Below are 22,171 nucleotides of genomic sequence, written 5' to 3' on the forward strand. Positions count from 1 at the left end.
TTCTAGCTGTGGCATGTGGGACGCTGCCTCAGCGTGGTTTGATGAGCAGTGCCATGTCCACGCCCAGGACTCAAACCAACGAAACACTGGGCCGCCTGCAGCGGAGAGCGCGAACTTAACCACTCGGCCATGGTGCCAGCCACTAGATGTTTCTTTTAAGTTACATATAGCTGAATGCTTTTGAAAGTCAGTACTTATCTGAATATTTTGTCTATTTATACATAATATAATTCATGGGGCATTTGGTTTAAATTTAGCATTTTATTTTGTGCTTTTGTGTTTGCTATACCTGCTCTATGTTCATTTTTTAAAATTTTCTTGCCAAATTGTGGATTTATATCTTTTTCATTGTATTTTTTGCCTTTGAAAAGTTTGAATGTTAAAGACATAGTTTCTACCTTTTTACTAGGGACCCTAGAATTTAAAGCATGCATATTGTTTAAGTCTAAAATTAATTAACATCTTTACCTGCTTCCCAGATAATTCAAGAACCTTAGAACATTTTAATGCCATTTAAACTTCTCATGGATTATACGGATTTTTTTGTTGTTGTTCTTGCTGCTGTCTATTTTATTACTATCATTTTTAAATAACCCCACTAGACATTGTTATTACTGTTTTATACAGATCATGTTCAAGTATATTTATCCACATATTTACCATGTTCTTTTCATTTCTTTTTATATCTCAGATCTTCCATATGGTGTCCCTTTTTATACCTTTTCTATTATACCATTTGGAATCACTTTCCTTTAGAGAAGTTTTACTGTTTCTATTTTCCCAAAAATGTCTTTATCTTGTCCTCATTCTTGGAAGATATTTTTTGCCAGGTGTATAATTCTAAATTGGTAGTTAATTAATTTGGCACATTAAAGAATTCATTCTATTGACTTCTGTCCCTCATTGTTGCTGTTGAGAAATGCACCTTTTATTTATTTTTCCTTTTTCCTTTTTTGTTTTTTTTTGTGGAGGAAGATTTTCCCTGAGCTCACGTCTGTGTCAATCTTCCTCTATTTTGTATTTGGGTTGCCTCTACAGCATGGTTGCCAATGAGTGGTGTAGGTCAGTGCCCAGGAACCGAACCCTGGGCCACCAAAGTGGAGCGTGCCAAACTTAAACACCAGGCTGTGGGGCTGGCCCCAACCGCTTCCTCTTTTAAACTAAAGTTTCATCATGAAAAATCTCGAATATATACAAAAGTAGAAGAGTGGTATAATAAATCCACATGTACTAATCATCCAGCTTCAATAATTACCAACTCATGTCAATCACATTTCATGTATAACCCTACTCACAAATTCCTCTGCTTTTTTCTTGTAATTTATTTGTTTAAGAAATGTGTTGTTTGGCCTATAAAAATTCCAACATTCTAGATGTTGCTGGTTCTGTTGTTGTGCTATGTTATGTACATTTAATATGTCTCTCTGTACCTTATATTTGTTGAAAATTGGTCTGAATGCTTTTAAGATTTTCTCTTTGCTGATGCTTTTCTGTAGTTTTTACAATGATATGTGTGGCATAGACTTTTTTATCTTTCGTAGAATTCATAGGGCTTTTTAATTTTATGGATTGGTGTCTTCCCTCAATTCTGGATGATTCTCAACTATTATCCTTTTTTTTTTTTTACCTTTTCAGTGATTGCTCTTGAGCATGCAGTACACATTTATAACTAATCTAAGTTTTCTTTCAAATAGCAGTATAGTAGTTCATGGATAGTGCAAGTACCTTAGAGTAGAGTATTCCCAATTCTTCTCTCCTATCCTTTATAACATTGTTGTCATTCATTTCACTTATCCATAAACTATAATCACTGAATACATTGTTGCCATTATTATTTTGACAAATTGAAACTATTATCTCTTAGTCAATTAAGAATAAAAATAAGTGGCCGGCCCCGTGGCCAAGTGGTTAAGTTCACGTGCTCCGCTTCAGCGGCCCAGGGTTTCACCAGTTCGGATCCTGGGCGCGGACATGGCACCGCTCATCAAGCCATGCTGAGGCAGCATCCCATATACCACAAATAGAAGGACCAACAACTAAAAATACACAACTATGTACTGGGGGGCTTTGGGAAGAAAAAGGAAAAATAAAATCTTTAAAAAAAAAAAGAATAAAAATTAAAGATTTTATTTTGCCTTCATTTATTCCTTCTCTAATACTCTTCTTAATGTGGATCCAAGTTTTTGACTGATACCAGTTTTCTTCCTTTTTTTGTTGAAGCATAGTTGGCATACAATTTTATATTAGTTTCAGGTGTGCAATGTGATTTGATGTTTATATTTCATTCCTTTTTTGAAGAATTTCTTTTAACATTTCTTGCAAGACAGGTCTAGTAGCAATAAATTTTCTCAATTTTGTTTGTCTTAGAAAATCTTTATTTCTTCTTCACCTTTGAAGGATAATTTTTCTGGATACAGAATTCTAAGTTGGTGGGGTTTTTCCCCCAACACTTTAAACATTTTACTCACTCTCTTTTTGCTTCCATGATTTCTGAGAAGTCTGATATAATTTTCATCCTACTCCTCTACAGATAAGGTTTTGATTCCCCCATCCCCTGCAACTTCTTTCAAGATTGCCTCTTTCCTTGATTTTCTGCAGTTTGGATATGATATGCCTCACTGTAGATTTTTTAGTATTTATCACGATTGGTGTTCTCTGAGCTTCCTAGATCTAGGTACTGGTGCCTGTCATTAATTTTGGGAAATTCTCAGTCATTATTACTTCAAATATTTCTTCTTTTCCTTTGCCTCTTTCTTCTCCTTCTGATATTCCCATTTTGTGAGTTATACCTTTTGTACTTGTCCCACAGTTCTTGGATATTTTATTATGTCTTTTTCATTCTTTTTCCTCTTTGCATTTCAGTTTGGAAGTTTCTATTGGCGTTTCTTCAAGCTAATTGACCCATTCCTCATCTGTGTCTGGTCTATTGATAAAGCTATCAAAGGAATACTTTATTTCTGTTGCAGTGTTTTTGATTTCTACCATTTGCTTTTGATTCTTTCTCAGAGTTTCCATATCTCTGCTTGCATTACTCATCTGTTATTGCATGTTTTTCACTTTTTCTATTAAACCCTTTAGCATAATAACCATATTTATTTTAAATTCCTGGTCTGATAATTCCAGCATCTCTGCCATCACTGAGTCTGGTTCTGATGCTCACTTTTTTTCTTCAAACTGTGTTTTCTTCTTTTAGTATGCCTTGTAATTTTTTGTTGAAAGCCAGACATGATGTACTGGGTATAAAGGAACCGAGGTAAATGGGCCTTTACTGCAAGGTTTTATGTTTATCTGGCAAGGGGTTAAGCTATGTTTTACTGTTTGCTTAAAGGCAGTCCTTGTTAAGAACAGAATGCTCTAGTGTATTTTAAAATGATTTATTATCCCCTTCCCCTACTGGTAGTATGAGGGGATTTCCTCCAGTATTCACTGCGAGAACTTGGTACAGCTCCTAGAGGTAAGACTCACAAAGCGTAGTACACCCCCTTATACTGAGCCATCCTGGAGTTTTTAACTTTCAGACTTGTCTACACTGAGTCTCCAGCAATTCATCAATTACAGCTTAGGCATTTTTATCCAAGTTATGGTTCCGGTGGAGGTTTGTGCTCCTTTAAATTGTTATTCTTTGTATCTGCCTGTCTGTCTCTCCAATCCTGGGGGCAACAGTTTGCCCTGTGATCTAAATTCTCTGTTGGATCTAAGAAGAGATGTTGATTTTCAGTTCAGTTTTTTCTTGTTGTGAGGATGGGAATGACAACTTCCAGCTCCTTACATGCCAGGTTTCAAACCATTTTCCTCAAATATTGTTATTTGAAAAAGCAGATATTTTATTTTATTTTTTAAATAGCAAGTATAATGGTTTTAAAATACATTTCTGGTCGTTTCAGTATCTGAAAAGATACTTGAGAGATCTGTTTCTGCTCCTTGTCTGCTGGTTCTCATTTCTGTTACCTTGCTTCTTTATGTAATTGAAAATTTTCTCTGCCACTCATGGCCCTTGAAAATTATTTGTTTAGATTCTCAGAGGCCTTGGATGAAGATATCCTCCTCCAGAGTTGATTTGAGTTTGCTTTTTCAGGCACCTGGGAATGATACTGTCAGATGGCATATTTTGGACCAACCAGATCATGGAAATTTGAGCAATTTCCACTGCATTGTCAGAATTTGGTTTATAGCTTCTTAAAGATGGGTCTTTTCATTTCTCCCACATCACCTTTCTATCATCCTTGCTATTTTTCTTGTCAGGGTATGAGAGATGTTTTGCTAAGGAGCCTCTGTTCTGGGGGGGTAGCTCTTTGATGTGCTGGTTTAGTGTGTAAGCATGTGTGAAAGGGGGTTGTTCTATAGGACTCCCCACCTTCGGTTTTCAGTTTGCCCTTTTCACCTAGAAAATCCATCAAAACTTTAGCTCAGTTCTGTAGCCATTTCCTCTTGACTGTCAAATGCCCTCAGGGAAAAGGCAGCATGGAATCCCAATTTGCTCTTCTGAATTCTTGACTTTTCCTCTATTTTAAACCTGATAATAACACCTTTCAGCACTTTGATACTTTCTTAGAACTATTATTTTAAATTCTTTCTTATGCAATTTGTGTATCTCTGCTTCTTTGTGTCAGTTACTGGAAGTTGACTGTGTTCCTTTGGTGGAGTTGTGTTTCCCTGATTTTTCATGATGCTAGCAGCCTTGCATAGGAGTCTGTGCATTTGAAGAAGCAGTCACCTCTTCCAGACTTTATGAAATGACTGTGAAAAGGAAAGACCTTTTACCTGCAGGTGAGGAAACTCTGGAATGTGCTGTGACCCCAGGTCTAGCAGTGCAGGGCACCAAGTGCAGGGCCATGAGATGGTTCCAGGTGGGAGGGGGGTGTGATGTCTCCTTGGTTTAGGCTGCTGGGGTCCACAACATTCACAACTGTGTGATATTTGGCAAAAGCTGCAGGGAGTCCACAGTGGCTGCAAGAACTGTTGGGGTCTTTAGCAGTGTCTCTAGGTCCAGTGGCTAGGGACCAGCACAGGCAGCAGTGGTGGCTGGAGCTGGTGGTATGCACACTTGATTGTGGGGGATGGCTGAAGGTGCCTGTGCAGTGGCAAGCTGCAGACACACATGGGGGTGAGGGCTGGAGGTAGAAGCAGGGTTCAGAAACAAATGTGAGTGCACTAACAGCTGTGGGGGCCCTGGCTATCAGCATGCAGTCATGTTACTGTAGGTTCTAATGTCATTATGAGCATGGCAATGGAGGCCAATGATGGGAGTCAGGCTCACAGCATGTGGGTGTCCCTGCAGTGAGCCTAGTGGTGCCATTCAGTGACAGGAGTCAGGGATGGATCCAGGCCCACAAGTAGCTGTGGAGGCCCTTGGTGTCAGCGTGCAGTCCTGCTGCTGCTGTGGTTAGCCATGAATGTGCACGTAGCGGTGGGGTCAGCTATGGAGGTCTAGGCTGGTGTCTTGCATGCATGCAGCTGCAGAGGCTGCCCTTGAAGATCCCAGGCTGAGGGATGGATGGGAGGGAGTAGAGAGGGACTTGGGCAGCTGGCATCTGTGAACTTGAAAACCTGTAGGAAGAAAACATTAGAGTGACATCTGCAGGAGGTCCAGGACAGCTGTACTGGCTGTTAGTTTTCAGCAGTGAAAGCTTTTGGGGTCCTCTCTGGAGCTGATGGCTGGGGTCCTTGATGAGATCCTGAGTGATGAAACTGGGGTGTCTACAGCATCCACAAGGGCTGTTGGAGTCCTCAGCAGTAAAGGCTGCTGGAGTCCTCTGCAGAGCAGGTCACTGGGAACCCGGATCACTCCTGCTGTGTGGCTATATTGGTAGCCTCTGCCCTTCTTCCTTGTTGCTAGCCACCTCTAGAGGTCTCAGCTTTCTGCTCTCTTTTTGAGGTGAACCCAAAGGGGGTTCTTCGGGTCCTTCATGCGGTGCCCTGGACGTCTGGGGAAGCTGATGGCTCATCCTCCTCTCCCTTTCCTGGTGAGGAAGCTCTTTAATCCTGGGGAGTTCCCTCGTGGTGCTGACCAGTGCAGCCCTAGGGGATGGGATGATATGGGCAGAATGAAGCTGTTCTGTCTACCCTTTTTGTGTGGTATTCTCAGGTCTTTTTTTCCACTGTGTTGCTGATTTTTCTTAATTGGTCTCCTGAGCTCTCCCAGAGCTATTTTCAATCATGTGTAGCTATCTAATTGTTGATCTTTGTTGGGGGAGTGAGGCTGGTGTCTTTTATTCTGCTGTCTTGGTGATGCCACTGCCTCAGCTCTTTGATATTTTAAAGAAAATATTTAAAAAATATTTTTTCCAGCATTTTATTTGTCTTCAGCTTGAAAATTAGTCCAAATAACCTAGCCTGCCATTCCTAGAAGCAAATATCCTGTATATGTTTTCAAATTGTCCCTTGATCACTCTTTTGGACTTTTGTTCAAAGATCTATCAGTATATCTTTTCTACCAATCCATAAAGCCCATTTTCAAAACCACTTAAACGCAGAGTTCTTTAGAGCAAAGTCTAAGTCAGCTTAGTCTCTATTGCTGTTTATTCAAAGGTACACAGAGAAGAGGAATGAATACAGCCCCAGTGACCTGATCCATGTGACTGGTTCTGATCCTGGGCAGAGAGTTAGGGGAGTGGTCCTGTGATCCTGACTCCACTTAGCTAGTCCAGCTAGATGTGTGGTCCTGTAGGGGTGGGATTTCAAATGGTTCATTCACACAGTAGATTATTCTCTGTAGCCTCAGATTTTAATCCACTGGAGATTTTTCATTCTTGGAACATTGTTGACTTTCCAGTTCTCTTCCTTTTCCTCAGATCTAAATAGTATCTTGTAGTGATGAGGATTTTTAGGATGCTTAATTTTAAAATGGTTTATGACGAGGATTTTTAGGCTGGTTACTTTTAAAACTACAGATAAGAAGCAGGCTCCGAGGAGTGGAATTTGTTTGCCCTTTGATCAGAGACAGTTGCATTTGTGAAGGAAATCTCCATACCTCCCCCAGGAGGAAGGGGGTGTGGCCTTATCTCTGGAAACTCTTAATGGGGAAGGCAAGAACTTAAGTTGTTTACTGTCTGGCAACCTCATGTAACTGACCCCCCACCCCAAAATCCTCCTTTGTCTTCAGTTGAAGATAATATTTGAGCGGTGACTTCTGCCATTTACTCAATCCAGTTTGATTCTTATCTAAAAGTTGTGGGACCACCCAATGGCCGGACCCTAACGGCACTGGTACCATTTTAACTTTTTTTTTGTCTTGTAAAGAGATAATTCACATACCTATGCCTTAAATTTAGCCTTACTCTCCACCCAACTTTGCAGCAGAAGCGGCAGCAGCAAGAGCAACATGCCGGCAGCAGCTCTGCCTGCCCATGGGTCCTGTCCCCATGCCAGCGGCGGCAGCAGCAGCTCCCCATGCCGGCAGCATCTCTGACTGCCTGTGGGCCCTGTCCCCATGCAGCAGAAGCTCTGACTGCCCATGGGTCCTGTCCCCATGCTATTCTGTACTATTCTCTAAATAAAAGAGCACTACTGCCAGATCTTGAGAGTCTAAGAAATATTTCTTTCGACTCCTCGGCTCACCGACCCCGCATGATTTTGATGTTAATTCTGTTTTGTTTTTCAGACTATTTCCTTATATACTACTCCTTCTCTCTGAACCACGTTAAGAGTCTAGAAGGCCAGGGTCCAAAATAAAGCCTTTCTACTTTCTCGGGTAAATCACTTTGTGGAGTCACAAACAATGACATTTATTGAGTACTTACAATGTGTGCTGAGTGTTTTACTCATTATCTTACTGAAATTTACTTGCCTGTCGTGTGTGTATTTTGGTTATTTTGAAGATTAATATTATATGTGAAAGGTTTGTCTTACAAATTTTGTACACTCAGTTATCATTTTCTTCTCTTCGTTTGCTTATGTTTCCTCTCTTTTATTTCAGTTTGGATCTTTGGAGATCATTTGATCTAAAACTTTCAAAGATGAATAAATGAGACTCAGTTTAATTTTTCAAGGTCATACAGGTAATTTGCAGCAGAGTCAAGTTTAGACTACGGAGAGTTGCCAATAGCACAGAGAGTTCTCTTATATCTACGGTCCAGAGTCTCTAATATGTCATATAATCACGTTATAGTGATCAAAGCTAAGAAGTTAATGTTGGTACAATACAATTAGTTAGGCTGCAAATTTTATTCTGCTTTCACTAGTTTTTCCACTGATTTCTTTCTTCTGTTCCAGGATCCAATCCAGGATGCTGTGTTGCATTTAATTTCATGTTTGTTTTCTTCATCTCCTCCAATCTTTGACAGTTTCTGTTTTTCCTTGTCTTTTGTGACCAGGCTACTTTTGAAGAGTTCTGGTCAGGTATTTTGTAAAATTTCCCTCAATTTGGGTTTGTCTGATGCTTTCTCATGACTGATTCAGATTACACATTTTTGGTAAAAATGCCATAGACGTGATATGCCCTTCTCAGAATATGATATCAAGGGGTACATGATGTTGACGTCTTATAAATGTTGATGTTGACATTGATCACTTGGTTAAGGTGTGTCTACCAGGTTTCTCTCCTGAAAAGGTGCTTATTTTCCCTTTAAAATTAATACTTATTTTGGGTGAGATACTCTTCTGTTTCTCCATAAACTTTTACCCACTAATTTTAGCATCTATTTGTTGGTTCCTGTATATTTTAAAGCACTCCTTTCTGGAGAGAAAGGTATCCAATTTTTACATTTTGCCTGGGGGACCAAGGTGACAAGATGAGGCAGTTTCTGTTGAAATCAGAAGAGAGAGTTGATCTATGAGTTTGAACTGATGTAGAAAGGTGATGTGTCATGTAGGGTATAATCTGGAAATATGGATCAAAAGTATAGATGAAACCAGATGCAAGTGGCATCCAGAATTAAGACCAGGCTGTCATATTAGCAGAGAAGTAAAGGAAGCTTGGAGAAGACACATGGCCTAAAGGAATGCAAAATAGTAAAAACAACTACTCAATTGTACTCACTGTTCTTGTTTTGCTTTGCTTGCATTGGCCGCATCCATTATCTCTTCTCTTCTCTTTGCGTTCTAATCTCAGAATGGAAGTTTAATGGCATCATGAGCAAGCCTGACCCAAAGGAGACAGCACAGAGTAATTCCTCCCTTTGTCCTCTTTACCTGGATAGGGAATCCTTTGATAGGAGAAGAAGAGATTGTTAAAGGCTTTCTCACTGCTTCCTGACTTCCCTTTTCCACTTCTCTGACAGAACGGAGTTTGGCGCAGACCCTGCCATCAGTTAGGACAGTGCCCTGCAGGGTCTAAGAGAGTTATAGAGGGACCAGAAGAGAAGAAGCCAGAGCAAGGGGGAATCAGGAAGTCAGGGGGGGGAGAGTGCAAATCTGCCCAGTCCAGACCTTCAGGACGGGAGCATGGTGGGGATTCCTGGGGAGCGGGATGTGCAATTGCCTGGAACATCCCTATGGCATATTTCTCAGGATTTTAAGCAATGTGCTAGAGGGCGGATGGCCAGTTGAGCCAATGTTAACCTTACGGACTGAGGAGCCCTCAATGATTTTTGCTCTTTACCTTCATGTTGATAATGTTAATCCCAAGGTTTTCAATTTGATGGTGGGGAGCCTCCTTTGGAATGGGTACCCATGTCTCAGAATCTTCCATTTTTTTCCATACTGCTCCCAAGTTTGAAAATGCAACTTCTCCTGAGAAAAGTAAGATAGCCAATCCAAAGCACCTTAAAAATCAACCAGCTTATCAGAGGTAAACAAAACAGTTGTTTTTGAAGCATTTAAGCCTTGATACTAACTTTCAGTTGCTGCTTTAACAAATTACCACAAATTGGCTGTTTAAAGCAACATACATTTATTATCTTAGTGTCTTCAGCTCGGAAGTCTGAAATGGCTCTCACGGGACTGAAATCAGGATGTCTGCAGGGCTGCATTCTTTACTGGAGGCTCTGGGGAAGAAACTGCTTCCAGGCTCGCTTGGGTTGTTGGCAGAATCCACTTCCATATGGTTGTAGGACTGAGGTCCTATTTCTTTGCTGGTTGTTGGGTGGGGTTGTTTTCAGCTTTTAGAGGCTGCCTGCCTTTTTTGAGTCATGGCCCCCTTCACCATCAGAGCTGGCAACGGTGAGGCAAGTCCTTTTCATGTTTCAATCTCCCTGACCTCCACTTCTGCCTCATCTTTCCTGCTTCTCTTTTGTCACGTCTCTGGCTGACTCCACTTGGAGAAATTTCTTAACTTTTAAGGGCTCAAGTGATTAGATTGAGCCTGCGTGAACAATCCAGGATAATCTCCCTATTTTAAGGTCTATAACAACAAAATCTGCAAAGTCCCTTTGCCATGTAATGTAATATTTCCACAAGTTCAGGGATTAAAGGCATGGGCTTTTGGGGGGACATTATTTGACTTACTATAGGTTCAAACAACACAAGAGGAAGGTTTTGAAAAGGGTTGGGAAAGAGATGTGGGGGCAGGCCAAGTCCTGGAGTGTTGCCTGTAATAAGCCAAGTGACCATTAGGAGGACATCACAATGATGGGCAGGGGTGATAGAGAGGGGCCGGTGGCACTTGTCCCCTAATTGGGTGGGAGATGAGAGTTTAAACTGGAGAGTCTCAGCTGGAGGCAGAGGTGATGGAGGACATTGCCTCTTAAATTTACCAGGCTAACTTTGCTGAGGAAAGCAGTGTGGGATGCAGCATGGCTGATCTCTGGACCACGCAGCTTCCTTGAGGATGTGGATGTCCATCTAGCCCCGAAGGCTAAGCTGAACACAGGCTAGCAGCAGTAGACAAAGCAGAACTTGGAGAATCCTGGATTAGGTGACTTGGTGAATCCAAGGCACACCTTCTGGCTGTCTGTCTGCTTTGTTGGCAGTTCTTTGACAGCCCTTTGAATCCTCTGACTTTTCCTCTCAATGGTACTGGCCCTGATGATACTGGCTTCTGAGAAGCTCTCACACACCCATACATATATTCTGACACCGCTCTCTGTTTTCCAGTTCCTCCTAAAGGAAACTCTGGCACAGCTCTGTCATTGGAGACCAGCTGTCTAGTTTAGACTCACTGTTAAACTGGACTCTTCAAGTGCCTTGTCTCACATTCACTCAGCCCACTCTTTACCCCAGTCATTGCTAGGGCAGCCAGCATCACACAGGTGCAACCTGACATCCCCTTGCTTGCTTTTTGCCTCAAGATCATGTGACACCATGGTGGGGATGGTGCAGGAAGTAATTGGCATCTACATACACAACTTAGAAGTGAGTGGGAGTTAATATTCCATGGAACAATCTTTGATCAATGGGAAACGGGAGCTTGTGGTAAATCTTCTCCACTTCCTTCTTTGAGGTGGACATTTCTGAAGTGTATTTTGTACCAGCTCCTCAGTGTGTCCCAGTGAAATTGATGTCCCATTGATGCGGGGTCGGTGAGCTGAGGAGTTGAAAGAAAGATTTCTTAGACTCTTAAGATCTGGCAGTAGTGCTCTTTTATTTAGAGAATAGTATAGAATAACATGGGGACAGGACCCATGGACAGTCAGAGCTTCTGCTGCTGCCATGGGGACAGGACCCATGGGCAGTCAGAGCTGCTGTGTGGGGACAGGACCCATGGGCAGTCAGAGATGCTGCTGGCATGGGGAGCTGCTGCTGCCGCCGCTGGCATGGTGACAGGACCCATGGGCAGGCAGAACTGCTGCCGGCATGTTGCTGCTGCCACTTCTGCTGCTCCAAGTTGAGGGTTAGAGCTAAATTTAAGGCATAGGTATGTGAGTTATCTCTTTACAAGACAAAGGAAAGAATATGTAAAAAAGTTAAAATGGTATCAGTGCCCGTAGGGTCCGGCCGTGGGTCCGGCCATTTGGCGGTCCCACAACTTTTAGATAAGAATCAAACCCGATTGAGTAAATGGCAGAAGTCACCACTTAAATATTATCTTCAACTAAAGACAAAGGAGGATTGGGGGGGTTCAGTTACATGAGGTTGCCAGGCAGTAAACAACTTAAGTTCTTGCCTCTGGCATTGATTAAGAGTTTCTAGAGATAAGGCCATCCCCCTTCTTCCTGGCACAGAGAGGGAGGCATCTTTACAGACAGAGGTTTCCCTTAGAAATGTAAATGTTTCCCAACAAAGGGGCAAGCAAATTCCACTCCTCAGAGCCTGATTCTCATCTGCAGTTTTAAAATTAACCAGCCTAAAAATCCTCATCATAAACTGTTTTAAAATTAACCAGCCTAAAAATCCTCATCACCATTGTCCACAGGAGTGACCAGCTCAATACTACACCCTTATACTGGCTTTTCACCCTCATCAATTTTACCTGCCCTTCTCCCTGACTACTCTTTCCTGAAATCATTTCCCAGAATGAATTACATGAATGCAAGCTCCATCCCAGTTTCTGCTAAGACATATGCCAACTATATTAACTGGCAAAGCTGAGGAAAATCTTTGTCAGAATCAAAAACGTTTAATAAGACAAAGTTCAGTGTTTCTTTACAATACCCACCTATGAGTCACAGGCCAGGGCTGGAGAAAACAGCCTGAAGCATCTCTCAGCACAACGCCTGGCTCCTGGAGAGACACATGGCTCTGTGGCGCCCTTTTAACTGCAGGCCAAGTTGTAGATGACTTGCTTGTGTAAACAAAAAGGGCAGAGAAGCATAGAGGTGGCCTTGTACCAGTATTATAAACAACTTGTATGGCTATCATGACATGATGAAACAAAGTAGAAAGCCTATGAAATATCAATTAGCCAAAGGAATTGGCTCATGTATTTTAGGCCTGTTGTTTGGAAGGAATTGGAGGAGGCAGAAGAATAGAGGCAGTGTCCTCATAAATCTTTTATCTAAAAATGTGTGGTACGTGCTTAGAGATTGAAAGATCTTTAGAGATGCTTGAAAGGCCAGACACTCTAAGGTTGGAATGAAAACAAACACCCCAGAAAAGAGGAGTACTCAGCTATGAGTAAAATATATAGTTTTAAAGTGCTGACTCCACTGTCCTCCAGCGAGACCTTGTTTCTAGTGACAACATTATTTGAACTGTAATTTTGTTGTCCGGAATTTGGAGATAGTAATAATTTTGTTCTGATGATATATTGTAAAAATCAATTGATATGACGTCTATAAAGCAAAATTAACATAAAACAAACATTTGGTGAGACCCGACTGTGCACTGGGACTGCCCTGGGCACTAGGGAATGCAGAGATGAGTGTGACATGGTCCTTGCCTTGGAGGAACTCCCAAGGTACAAGGACAGAGACAGGCACACGTGTGAATATATAGAAAGCAATGCCATTAGTGGAGGAAAGGAAAATCTGTGGGATCCAGAAGAGAAGCAATCAAATTTTCTGGGTGTTGGAATGAGAAGTTGATGTCTAGGCTAGAAGGTTAGTAGGTTTCTCAATACATAGACAGAAATGAAATGTGGGGAGGAAGGGAAGGTCATTCCAGGTAGATAGAAGAGCAGAACTGAAGGCATGTATGTGCAAGTTAGAAACAGCATGGAGAAAATGTTAAGTTTGTTTTGGGACTTATTACATTTAAAGTTCCCATGAAGCCTCTACACTGTTATTATTCAATAAGTAGCTGGAATTAACAGTCAGAGGCTCAGGTGAGGGAATGGAACTCGACGTAAGGATTTGGAACTAATTTGCATGTACATAATTGTTGCCACAAGAGTGGAAAAACCGCTCAGAGAAGGCAAGTGTGTTGAATGAAGCAATAATTGGCTCAAGGACAGAAATCTGTGGAATATCAATATTTAATGGATGGAGAAAGGAAGATGAAACAGGATGTTAAATTGGAAGCTTTCACTGAGACAATAAGAAAAAAATAGATGTACAAATTACAAAGCGGGGTGTCAGATCACCAGGCAGAAATTTAAAATTAGGTGTCTGAGAAGGTTTTGCTAACTCTCATGTCAACGAAGAAAATGTGAAAGGATCTGTAGAAATTGATAGAAGAATTTATGATGAGGACTTCTTTGGGAAAAGTCTATTCTGGGATTCTTACCATTTCTCACTCAAGTCTGTGGGGAAGAACCTCAAAGGAGATCACTTGGAGAGCTTGGAATGTAAACTTCGTATTTAAAGTGGAGAGGACAATTGCCTGGCATCCAGCACATGCCTTAGGAATCATAACGTGAGGGAAAAGCCAGATGAACTGGCCTGTGGTAGCAGCATAGTGAGAGAGAATTGCATTTCCTTCTGATGGTGCATCCAGGGTGCATGATCTTGGAGAAAGGATGTGAACCTTAGGGTAAGATGTTCGTTTGGTGTTATTTAAAACGTTTCCTTGACAAAGAGAGCTTATGTCAGACAGAGTTCTGTTTGGGGGTTTTAGTAGGAGAGCCTCCAAAACACCCACTCATTTGCTCATGAAAGGAAGAGTCAGCTTCCCATTCCTGCCAAGCCTGGATATAACAGACCCTCCTAGAGACAGTTCCAGTCAAGCCAGAGCTTTCTCATTCCTCTTCCCTCCTTCCTCCATCCCATCCTCAATTGAACCATGGAAAATTTAAAAACAGCAACGAGGAGCAAGTAATAAAGAAAAGATGAACCTCACCTCCTTTCTTCAAGGTAGTCAGTCTGCTTTCAATTGTGCCGTTTGGGGTGTGAGGAGAGGAAAGGGCTGTTATACCTTTGAAAGAAGATTGAAATGCCAATTAACACATTTAACTAGGAATTTCTGATTTCTAAATTGAGACTCTATGACATAAATCATCTTTGGTTTTATTTATTTTCCTAGAGTAACTACCCCAATTTTTTATCCAGGGACTTGGGAAAGACATCTTCCAATGGAAAAGTATAAACGGATGGTGAAATACAAAAATAAGTTTGCATTTTGAATAGATCCCACAAGGTGTGCTTTTTCAAGGCTTGATATGAAGAGGATTTACACAAAGAGAGAACGAAAATTAGAGAAGAAGTCAATAAGATTAGAGTTGTAGAAACCAAGGGAAAGAAAAGTATTAAAAATAGGGCTGGTGCAGGAGACAATTGATTTCATCCTAACAATGAGGACAATTGATAAACTATAAAATCATACTGTTTTTTGAAAAATCCATCAAAGATCTGAGGATTCAAGGAATCCTAAATGAACTAAATCCAGAAAGAGATGAACCCTTTCTAAAAGAAAAGTGTCTCACATTCACTTTAATTGTGGGAGACACAGCAGAATAGAAAGTGAACCCACCCTAAAAGGGGTAATGAGAAACCAGCCTGATTCTTAATGACCATTTCATGCCTGCATATGGACTGGCATGACAGGCAGCAATCGTCAACCTCAAATTCTATATTCTATGTCCAGTAAGATTATTCTTCCTTTTTTTCAGACAGATAAGACAGGAGATAATTCCTCTTCACAGACCTGACCTAAAAAATGATAAAGGATGTCTTCTGATAAGAGATGGAAGCCTGGGTTTTCATGGAGAAATGAAGAGCACCACAAAAGGTAAAACCGTGGGTAAATATAAAAGATCTTTATGTTTTCTTTAGATTTCCCTAATGGATTATTGACTATCAACACAAAAATTTTGGCAATGTAGGCTGAGTGTGAAGAATTGACCAGTTGTCTGGTGTGTCCATGGGACCAGGACCAAGAATTCAATGAAGGTGGTATGGTCTAGCAGGGCCAAAGCTAATGTGGCAATTTGTGTGGTCAGGATAGGTATGAATAAGACCAAGGAGAGGAGCCAATATTGGTTAAATACAGGGAGATTGAGCAAATAAGCAAATATTTTGAGAATAGCGAGAGTTTCTTACTGTTAAAGAATGGAGTTACAAATATGAAAAGAGAGGAGGCCATAATACACCTTCTGGTATTGGGTTAGAATTGGAGGTATTGGTGTAAACTCATGGCTTTCTATCTATCATCTATGTATCTATTATCTTTTTTTTTTTTTTGAAGATTAGCCCTGAGCTAACATCTGCTGCCAATCCTCCTCTTCTTTTGCTGAGGAAGACTTGCCCTGAGCTAATATCCCTGCCCATCTTCCTCTACTTTATATGTGGGATGCCTGCCACAGCATGGCTTGACAAGCAGTGAGTAGGTCCGCACCTGGGATCTGAACTAGTGAACCCCAGGCCGCCGAAGCAGAACGTGTGAACTTCACCACTGCACCCCTGGGCTGACCCTCTATCTATCATCTTTTTATCTATCATTTATCTATTTACCTACCTACCTATCGACATACATATGGATACAGAAATAGAAATAAATATAGAAGTTCATGTGTATATGCATAAATATATTTCCTGGCTTTGCCCATTGAGAGGACCTAGAATCAACGACATGGCAGGAGCAATGAACACACCTAGATTTTGCTTTCTAAATATTATCCAATGAAAGAAACAAAAACTTCTTGAAGAAATCATTGATTCTTAGACTGGGTCAGGGAAAGCACAAGGTGAGTCTGCAACATCTTCAGGCATCAGAATGTACGAAAGCATTCGAAGAATGTTGGAAGATATGACAGAAGCATGTAAGAGCCTACTTGTGTGAATTCCTACCAGCCAAATCTGGCATTTAGAACATCAAAATCAATAATGATAGTAACAGGTTATGATCCATTGAATAAAATGGGAATCCATGTTTTCATACTAATATAAATGAATAAATGAATGGAAGAAAAAAGAAAGCTCTATCTGATGGTAGGATGCCAACTTGTAAATGTAGAAGTGGTATAGACATTAGAAAAATCACCTTTTCAGTACTGTCTTAATATTAAACGATTCAGGCAAGAATCATCAACAGATATTAAAACTAGTGGGTAAAAGTTTGAATAGAAACCAGAGATTTATCTACAGTCAAAGCATCTTCCCACAAATTACCTATTAATTAATAAGGACAAATTACTTAGTAATTAATTCTACAGTGGAGTCACCTGGCAGATTCCATTTTAATCAAGAGATACAAGTTAACATTACCAGTAATAGGACAAATAGACATTATATTCTTCCTGATGTTTCATTGATAAGAATATAGCATCACTTTTGTGGCATTCCTGTAAAAAATACATAACCTAAGTATAATTATGAGGAAACGTCAAACAGATCCAAACTGAAGGTTATTCTACAAAGTAACTGCTGTACATAACAATGATTTTTATTTTTTAAGAAGCAGCCAAATGAGCTGCCAGCTTCTCTCCGAGTTTAATATATAAATGGGAAGCTTTCAATTGGGAAGACAAAAAGAGGAGCAGCTGGTGAGAGTAGGCAAGGGTTGGGAAAGGACCCTCTTTCCAAACATTTTGAAAATCCATTAGAGACTTGCATTATGGTTAATGAGCTCCTCTTTTAAGACAAAAATCCTTGTGAAAGTTAAACCTCATATTCTCACCTTAGCATACATTTCTTTAATCAGATAATTAAATTGCTTTCTTTTGAACTCATCTCAGAACCACAATTTGAGAGATCTTTTTTTTTGTTCCTTTATGATTATTTTTTTTGGGTGGTGGTGGTTAATTGGAACGTGTGGTATTTAGGAGAAAGAAAGGGCCTAGGCAGAGAGTGGGGATGCTTTGGGTAGCTGAAGGGCAACTGAAAGACGTTGGTCCCTGCAATAGTGAAAAGGATGGCGGGAAATGTTGAAGATTGGGAGGAGAGAAAACCTACCCCCAAATTTTATTTTCTTGCAATTTTTTTTTTTTTTCCTGTGGACTCAGCTATCTGCCTTGGTGCCCTGGAAAATTACCCAAATGGCCGTTGTGCTATGGAAAGAAGGTACCAATGCCTTGAACAGAACTAATGGTGGGTCAAGTCAGTTTCCAAAGGAATTAGTGGTGAGGTTGCAGCAGCCACCCATGCGAGCAGAGTACTAAGAAAATCCTTCTCATCTGGGAGCAGTTCTGGCCCTATCAGATATACGTGGCTAGAAAAGTCATCTGGGTCCCAGAAGAGTTTACAAAAAGGCACAGATTCTGGTTGTTCTCTTGCCTCAGAAATTTGTCTCCCTATGCTATCTGATCATCCTGAGGCCAGTCCCTAAAAGGAATACTGCCTCAGAATGAAATCGGGGACATTGGAATCTCAGATAAGTAAAAAGCAAAACAAAGCAAAAACCTTGTTCTACAGTCACTTAATAATGCTTTCTATAGGTAGCCATGAAGAAATAAGAGGTTGTTTTCATCAAACAAAGCCCAGCAGAGAGAAAGAACATGTTTAGAATGCTTTGCTGTGTCCATATAGCTTCTAATTCTATTGTCTTCTCAGATTCCGAGAGAGAGGATCCATAGCAGAATGGCTGTGGGCACACACAGAACAACAGATCCATGTTCTTGTTTGGTGGGACCCCAAAGGGAAGAATGCAGCTCCATAGTTACAGGTTGGAGTTCCAGCAATGCAATTTACTAAATGAGAATGTCGTAAACGCTCTAGTGCTGAAGAGATTCATGTTAGGATGCTGAGGATTGGAGAATAAATTTAAGCATCATTTGGAGATGAGTTAGGGTTACCAGCCCATCCCAGTTTGCCTGGGACCCTCCTGGTTTTAAGTTCCACATCTCAAACACCACCTCAACCCTAGGCAAACCCAGATGTCTGGTTACCCACCTAGCAGGTCAGCCTTAGTGATTTGTAAGGCTTTTTTTGAACTCTAAAATCCTTTTATTCTCATGCTTGCGTATGTAAGTCCAATGTTGCCTTTGTGAACTCCGGGCTTGTTTTTAATAGAAAACAATAATTGTGGCATGAGTTTGGTCTAGAGGGCAGAGTGTTGGACCGGCAATTAGTGGTTCTACCAATAAACACCCGTGTGACCTTGGGAAAAATCTCTCTTCTCTGGTCTTTTTCTTCCCCAGAGTGAAGGAACTCACTTGGATGTTTTATAAGATTCTTTCCAACTCTACCATACTATAGCTTTTTCCCATGAATTTAAATGATCTCATGTGAGTCTTAAGAAGATGCTCTTGCATACCAGTTCTCTGCTTATCTGTGGGCATGTAGAGGAGGAGTGGGTGTAGAGAAGGAGATGGGGAAAGCAAGTAGTAGAACAAAAAGTAGGGCTTAGAAAGGACAGCAAAAAAGTTAGGAGAAATTCTGAGCTTTTGTTCCAAGGAGGTCTGAGGATATATAATAAATCTATTCACTTACCACCAAGGAATTCCTTTTAGATGCCTAACAAACAAGATCGCTCTTTTCCCCACTTTAGGCCCAGAGAGGAAAAGAAGTTTGTCCAAGTTTACATAGTAAACTAGTGGCAAAGATAAGAAGTAGAGTTTATGTCTGCTAGACTGTGCTGTTTTCCTGCCAGGCTGTGTTGCTTATGAGGTGTTCCTAATTAGAGTAACTGCTCCTTTCTCCTTTCATTTTGAACCAAAGAGGGGAGCATTATGTCTGATAAAAGAAAACACAGGAGATGGAATAATTTTCAGGCTGCTGCTCTTCTCCGAACTCATTGTGCAACCCTTGGCATTGTTGACAATTTCAGATCCGGGTTAAATACAGCAAGGGGAAGTCAATGCTACATCTTAAAAATTAATTGTTCAAGTACTAGGTCATTTCAGAGTAATGCACCATGAAATTATGTTATTCTCCAGAAGGATTTCCATAAAGTTTAACATGCCATGACACATTCTTTTTCCACTGGAGTTAGTTTTTTAAGAAGTACGTAAAAAGAGTCTTTGGGGTCCAGGGGTGTGTGTGTAAATGTTGTCGCAGACAAAGCAAGACTTTGCTCTGTTAGGCAGGACTTTCAGAGCAGCAGTTGCTGCCAGATCAGATCACTGTTAAAGAAGACCCCATTACCAAGTCGTGCCCCACAGAAGCACAGCCGGGCCCGTATCTGTGGAGGCAAGCGCGGAAGAAGTCATTAGTCTTGGTGCTTTTTTACTGTTATTCACACTGGGATAATGAGATTATTGGAATATTTTTTTTCCTAATGAGAATGAGACAGAATACCTTGGTCTCTAAATGATTTAGTCACAGAGGGAACACATTACTCTTCCCTTGATTGCTGTCAAATGCTGGAAAATTGGAATATTATACTGATATTTATCGTGATGGGCAATATTTTTCCTGCCTTCTCAGTGTCAAATGAGATGGGAAAAATATTTGTCTGAAAAGCAGACTCCTTTACAAGGTTTGTAGAAAGGAAGACAGATGAAGATGCAGGATAAGGAACCGGGGCAGAGGTTTGAAGAAGGATAATTGGAGGATGGTGTTTTGCTATTTCTTCTTCTTTTTTTTCACCAGTAAAGCTATCCCCTTGTTTTAATTTCCTACAGACTTCTCTTCCAGTTAGCTCACCAGTGCTTGGAGCTAATTAGACATTGTTTAGATTCTGAATGGAAGGTTAATTTCAAGGGGAAATGGGTTTGTGTTGGTCTGGAGGTCAGTAGTGGCAGTTAGTTAATTTGTGTTTCTTGGGAAGAAATAACTTCCTGGAGAGGAAGAATTCCTTCCAGAGGGAAAGAAGGGTTTTGCTTTCTTACTCTCAAGAACCTCTCACCTGGGACTCATCAGCTCAAAGTTTACGAGCCCAGTATGGACTAAGTGGATGACCTGGTGCTCTGAGATTCAACCCAGGTCCTAGGTGGCTTTGCAGCCAAGCTGGATAAAGAAATCCTGAGGTCTAACTCCTGGTCCTGTCCTGCCCCCTGCCCAAACTCGTCTTCCAAGAAAGTCTGAAACTTCTGAAAAATGGAAAAATATTAACAAGTGGAACCCTCCCTGTTGGCTTTCACAAGAGAGATGTCACCATATTTTTACGTTATAATCAGGACATTTTAGTGTCCTCAATGTAACGGGTGGAAGAACCTTACAACAGGGGCACTGATCCTGTGATCAACACATACGACTTCCTGTTAGATTCATTCAGGATCCTGTTATAAATATAGAAATTCAGATGGACCCACTGTGGTCCCACGTCAGTTAGTTGGAGTGAGGGCCTATTCATCTGTACTTTAACAGGCTCCCAGGAGACTTTGTTGCAGCCATGGACATCAACCATGGTTCTTACAGGGACAAGAGATGCTCAAAGCGCTTAGTAGCATTGAGGAGGGGGCCAGAAATAGATGTAGAAGACAATGTGGGAATGAAGGAGGTGCATGATTGGGAGCGTATGATGTGGACAAAATTTACACCTAGAAATGTCCGGAAGCACTTTTACATTTCATCATTAACTCACCTGTCATTTTGTACCCAATTGCCTCTGAGATAAAAGATTGTACCTTCTTATCTTGAATCCCTGGAAAGGGAAAATTCATTAGTGCCAGGAAAGAGGGCATTCGTTTAGCTTAGAGGACGCTCAAATTCCAGCTCCTCCATGAAATTTTCCACCCCCAGCCAAGAATCTCTTCTTCTTTGAAACTAATGTATACCTCTGTGGTAAACTTAGTAATGTCCAACATGTGGTTTTGGTATTTGTGTCTATAATTTAGCCCCAACTGAACTGTATGCAAGTTGAGAGCAGAAACCATATATCTTATTTATCTCCATATCTCCTTCCTGAGGATTTCTGGAGAGCCCTGCCTATAATTGGTATGCAATCTATTTGTACTGAGTTAATTAAGAGGACAAAAGGTGCCGCAGAGAGAGATCATCTAATGCAGTGAATGGCCCTCTACCGCACCCTGTCACGTACCCTCCTTCTGTCTCTTGCCACTTCTTTCTTTTCCTACTCTGATGTCCTACCCCCAATCATCTCAGGTTCCCAGATAATGGCTTGCCTTTTTCTTCTTTTATCTCTTTCTCTTTCTTATTCCTTTTCCTTGCTCAGCATCACCAGTAGGAACATTACTTAGCCTATTACTGGGTCGATGTTTCCTTTTGCTGCTGAGAACCTTGGTGAGGTTTGGGATTCTAGCATCATTTTGCATCACAATGCAAATCACTTCCTGGAAGGCCAGGGATGGTGTATTCTAGTCACGCTCAGTTTCTAGATAGCTTGCATCTCACCCCCAGTAAAACCACTTATTTAGAACATATCAGTGTATTGACAAGGTCAGAGAGCAAGGCTGTCCTGAGGTGAGAAGCAAACTCCAGAGGCGTGAGCACTAATTGTTCCAATGATTGTTTATTTATTGGCGACGACATAATTATTCTCTTTGGGGTCATGCATTTGCCTCCAGGTTGCTACATGGTTGTGCCCCAGGGATCAGGCCAGGGCAGAGTGTGGTCACTGAGGCTCAAACTCCCAAAGCGATCAGCAAGAACCTCCTAGTGAAGGTGGTGCGCCCTGCTCCCTGAGGGATGCTGAATGGTAT

General features: G+C 41.1%; 1 long non-coding RNA gene across 1 annotated transcript; it reads right to left on the minus strand.

Annotated features, from left to right (window-relative positions):
- Positions 1–11,439: 11,439 nt before the first annotated feature.
- LOC111773387 (uncharacterized) lies at positions 11,440–21,769 on the minus strand. Its single transcript, XR_002807757.2, has 5 exons — positions 21,635–21,769; positions 21,094–21,153; positions 14,533–14,607; positions 12,473–12,598; positions 11,440–11,714 (listed from the first exon to the last, which is right to left on the minus strand). It is a non-coding gene; the product is annotated as an uncharacterized lncRNA (long non-coding RNA).
- Between the last annotated feature and the right edge of the window lie 402 nt (positions 21,770–22,171).

The sequence above is a fragment of the Equus caballus genome, chromosome 5 (genome assembly GCF_041296265.1).
Source record: "Equus caballus isolate H_3958 breed thoroughbred chromosome 5, TB-T2T, whole genome shotgun sequence".
Lineage (NCBI taxonomy): Eukaryota > Metazoa > Chordata > Mammalia > Perissodactyla > Equidae > Equus > Equus caballus.